Source organism: Nannospalax galili, unplaced genomic scaffold (assembly GCF_000622305.1).
Source record: "Nannospalax galili isolate Female #2095 unplaced genomic scaffold, S.galili_v1.0 scaffold446, whole genome shotgun sequence".
NCBI lineage: Eukaryota > Metazoa > Chordata > Mammalia > Rodentia > Spalacidae > Nannospalax > Nannospalax galili.
Genome location: NW_008355468.1, coordinates 2,819,166 through 2,824,335, shown reverse-complemented (window position 1 = coordinate 2,824,335; position 5,170 = coordinate 2,819,166). Strand labels below are relative to the sequence as shown.

Genomic DNA, 5,170 nt, shown 5'->3' with positions numbered 1-5,170 from the left:
GCTAAAGGAATTTCCCTTATAATGATAAATATATAATTTAAAATATGTTCCTTAGTGATGCAGATGTCTTCCAGGAGAAGACTTTGATTATCTCATGATGGAGCCAATAGGACCAGTGATGCACAGGGACAATGATGGAAAAAGAAGATGACACACATTAAGTAGCTGTTTCAATTTTTTTTTGACAATTGCCTAGTCTTCTTTATAAAAAATGATCATAACTTCTTTGTGAGACTTTACAAGTGATACTCAAAACACTAACTGAAAGCCAGTAAGGTATGTGAAGGGATTGGGACTAAATCAGTTTAAATGTTTATCCACAAGTATTTTTTTCAGAATTATTTTATTCTATTTACTTGAGCAAAACACACAGATGAATAAATAAAATGCATTTGTATACTTTTTCTCAAACATATAAATTATGTTATACCCTGTATATTTTAATCTACTAATGCAACTGTGATAAATTATACTTTGGATTTTATATTGTGTTTATTTTTGTATATTAATTATGATGTTTTCCTATAAATCTTGCATTTATTTTAACATACAGTTTCTTTGTTTTTTATAAATATTAATGGGTTAAAGTAACATGCTTACCTTAATTGATATTGATGGCATTAGATGAAATTAAATGGACATTTCTGATAAAACAAATAGGAATAAGTCATCTTACATCTATGAGTAATAGGTTATCAGAAACCAATAGCAGTCAATATTAAATAATTTTATAAATGAACATTTTTCTACTAATATGAGGAGGAAAATGACATATAGTATGAATATTAAATATTATTTATACTTTTTATATAATATGTAATGTATACATATGGCATGTAATGTAATATTCACCATTGTAACTATTGTTGAGAATCAGTGAGAAAGGTGTCATAAATCTATAAAACATTAAAATAAGTACTAGCTGTTGATCATCAAAACCCATAGTATGTTACCACGAATAATAACAGCTGTACTTGTTTATCACATAGCTGCCCAGTAGAACCATATATGGGCCCAGATTAAGACAGCAGGGAAGTGTCATTTTGGTGGTGACTGTTCTGAATGTTTTCTAATAAAGCCTTTCAGAAAACTGTGAGTTGGAATGTAGTTGTTTGGTTTGTCTTCACAGAAAGTGGAGTCCTAGGATAATTTACTCACAACAGTTGTTTGAAAGTCTTGCAGGTTTCAAACTATTTAGTTGAAAATTAAACATACAGCTGCAAACTGTGCCTGAAAAGTTAAACAAATTAAAATACTTTAATCCTAACTGCACTATAATGAAATCTTCAAATCTATTATTGTGTTTTCCCCTGTTCAGATGGAATTGTCTATAATTTGGTATAAATTAAATGAGACTAAACATTTCAAGATATTGGCCTACATTATTTATATTTTTTAAGCAGGGATTTGTGTGTGTGTGTGTGTGTGTGTGCGTGCGTGTGTGTGTGTGTGTGTGTGTGTGTGTGTGTGGCTGATCTCTATGAAGCCCAAGTTTTGCCCAGATTCTTAATTGTATATTTATTAGAAATATTGTGGTTCTTCAAATAATTTTTTTTCAGAAACATGTGTATATGTGTTCATAGAATAGTTTGTCCCTAAAACACATCTCCCATATATGTAGGGCTCCGTATTATGCTTCGTGACATTCTTGGGATGTTTGTCCATTGATATTGCTTTCTACTTTCTAGAATACTGCTCAATAAGATTTTGTAACAAAAACATATTTGTTTAAAAGATGACTTTTAAAAAAGATAAATGAAATATAATAAAGTTATCAGTACACATTGGAAAAAAGTTTGAAACTTTCAAGAAATAATATTACAAAAAAGGATACGGTTAAGACTGGTTTTATATTGGATGTACATCTTTCATTTTTCAATTTTGTTTTAAGTGGCTAAGACCACTGGCTGCTCTTGCAGAGGACCTGGGTTCGAATCCCAGCACCCACATGGTGGCTATCCACCTTCTGTAACTCCAGTTCCAGGGGATCCGACATCATCTTCTGTCCTCCGTGGGCATTGCATGACATGGGTGCACCCACTTACATGCAGACATAACACACTCATACACATTAAAAAAAAATTACAAAAAAGAAATACAAGGTAGTAAAGCTCAACTTAATATATTGAAGATAGCACCTAGGATAATAAAGATGCCACAAATACATCAATAATTCAGTAAGATATGATAACACCAAAATACAGATACTTTAAAAACATAAAATATTTCTTGATGTTGACAATTTTAAAAAATATTTTATTTATTATTTTTATTTTATGTGTATGTGTGTATTGCCTGCATGTTGTAAGTGCACCTGTGTCGTGCAGTGCCCATGGAGGACAGAAGAGACTGTCACATCCCTTGGGAACGGAGTTATGGAGAGTTGTTAACTACCATGTGGGTGCTGGGATTCAAACCTGAGTTTTCTGCATGAACAACCAGTCTTCTTAACCGAGAGACCCCGAGGCTCTAGACAGAAAGAACGGTCCAATTCTTTCTGCACAGAGGACTTTTATTTGGGCTGTTGGAACCACTCTGCCCACTGGGTCTGTGGCCCTGCTGTCTGCTCTATCACGGGTCACAGGCCAAACCAGGAAAGGACACCGGCACGGTAGAGGTCGCGGCTCTGGCTTTGCTCCTGCAGCTGCTAGGCTCCACAGAACTGGACTCTTTCTCGGGGAAAAGTTCTGGGAAGGTGAAAGTCTGCCCGTGCGCCTGCGACCCTGAACCCAGCTGCACGTAGGCCACTTTGTAGTCGGGTTTCTTGACTCTTAGGTTCTTGTGGTCTCCCTTCCTATTCGAACCGTGCTGTACCCGAGTGAGGACGGCAGCTACAGGTACGTTGTAAATATGCTCAAGGTAATTCTTGAGGTCCACCCTGGTCATCTCCATGGGGATCCGAAACTGTACAGTATCCTCAGGTTGGGCCGTGCCAGGCCGCACCAGTTGGATGAAGAAGTTAGTTCGGAACACTCGGAGCTGGGGGCCGCCCAGCTGGTACAGGGGGTATAGCACATTCCGCGCCATGGTCGACAATTTTTTTTTAATATTTAGAGTTAATATGATTTTCTGGTGGACTAAATGACCATCCAGAAAATTGGAGAAGTATCACTGAATATGAAAGAAAAACAAAATTGAAAAATGAAAGATGTACATTTATGTAAAACCAAATAATCCGACTCCACTGGGAAAAGCTTATAGGTGTGATGCCTTTATGAGATACCATTTAAAACTAAAAACAACCTGTTGAAACTTTTTATCCTCAAATAACCAGAAATGAAGTATTGTGGAAATATTAAGGTTGGCCTGTTTTGCTGCCATATCTCAAGTCATTGTAGCATCTTCATTGAATATATAATTTAACCCTTAAATTGCAAGCAGGAAGGGAATTGAAAATGCAAACTAGAACTCAGAAAGAACATACACAGCACCATTAAGCTAAAAAAAAAATGTTTTTCCATATTTGCTATGTTCGTAATTTTCTTTTCTCAAGAGTATCAGAGATTCTTCAGCAGGAACACAGAATGCATTGTCTCATCTTTCTGATTACTGGAATTCTGTGGTCAAGTAAGTTATTGCAATTTATCATGTACAAAACGCCCTAGTCTTGCTTCCTTCTTCACGAAAGGGGCATGCAGAAGACCATGGGAGTAAGACTGGCCTGAGTGAGATGGATCCAATAGGATTACTGCACCGTGACAAAGATTGTTAAAACTGAGATAATTTTAACTCAAAAAATTAATCAATTTTTAAATTTACTTTTATTTATTCCTTCATGTACATGAGTGTGTGTATGTGTGTGCATGTGCATGTAGGTGCCCACAGAGTCCAGTCACAAGAGGCCTCTGGAGCTTGTGGTGAACTGCCTGATGTAGATATGGAAATGAACTCCAGTCACCTGGAACAGCAGCAAGTGCTCTCAGCCACTGAACCGCCTCTCCAGCAACACACGTCCACACATTTCTAGGGTAAGATTTTGTTCATCATACATGGAAATATCAAAGTAGGAAAGAATTAAATTTTAATTTTAAGGCAGTCTATATATTTAAATTGTGTTTTAACATTTCTCCAGAAAAGATAAGACTTCTCTTAGACTGTTTTAGGGTATTTGAGTAAAATATGAGAAATCCAGTTGAAAGTTGAGTTTTGTCAATGCCTTGGGAACATTTTATTTTGTTAGATAATATATAATTGAGACATTGGACTCTCTTGAGGCAATTATGTTCCTTCATATTAAGATCCCCACTTTGAAATTTCAACAAAATCGCTATCCTAGACATTAATAGAATATTATCTTTTCTTTTCAACAAGGTTAAGGAACTTTAGTAGTTTCTTCCCCTTTGACAGTATCATATTTTCCCATTGACAGGAAAATAATCAACCAGTCATTTGTGGAGACATTCTCATTCTTGTATTCTTTCTCTGTCTCTCTCTGTGTGTTTCTCTCTCTCTCTCTCTCTCTCTCTCTCTCTCTCTCTCTCTCTCTCTCTCTTTCTCCCTCTCACCTTCTCTCCCTGTTTGCTGTGTCCTCTATATTAAGGAAAAGGGCAATTTTTGAATTGGAAGAGATTATCAAAACTTACTCATTTCACTGTTCCCTGCTTTTATTGTTATTACTATCGTCATGAGTTCAAGAATTTATTATAAATATTTCCAGTTAAAATGCTTTAAGAAATCAGGTGTAGGGTGGTGCTTCTGGGACGAGACATGACTTTCAGATATCTAAATTTCACTCTGAAATAACTCAATTGACATAAAAAATGAATATCTCTATATTGGAAACTGGGAAACGTCCTTCCAACTATCTGAAAATTAAAGGAATGTTTTTACATGGTACTTCAGGGTGCTTCAGGGAGGATGGAGCACAAAGGTAACTGTATTTCCCTGGATATTAAAAGGTAGTCCATTGAAATAGTAATGGAAGCTTTTCATGTACTCTCATTGGTATTCTATGAGGATAGGAGTCATGCTTGAGGACAGAGTTGAGGCCTGTCCTCAGCAGAGGAGAAATAGATCTTAAGTTACTTAAAAATGTCTACTGATTAAAAAAATAATGATTAAAAAATAATAATTAGTAGATGTGAAAAACATTACCATTGAAATCTACCTGATGACTTTATATCCATGCTCAGATGCCTAGAAGCTCAGAAAGTAACCAACTGTGACTAGT

The 5,170-nt window shown here is 35.7% G+C and overlaps 1 pseudogene; it reads right to left on the bottom strand.

Annotated features, from left to right (window-relative positions):
- Positions 1 to 2,491: 2,491 nt before the first annotated feature.
- Positions 2,492 to 3,027, bottom strand: LOC103749815 (annotated as a pseudogene).
- Positions 3,028 to 5,170: the final 2,143 nt, after the last annotated feature.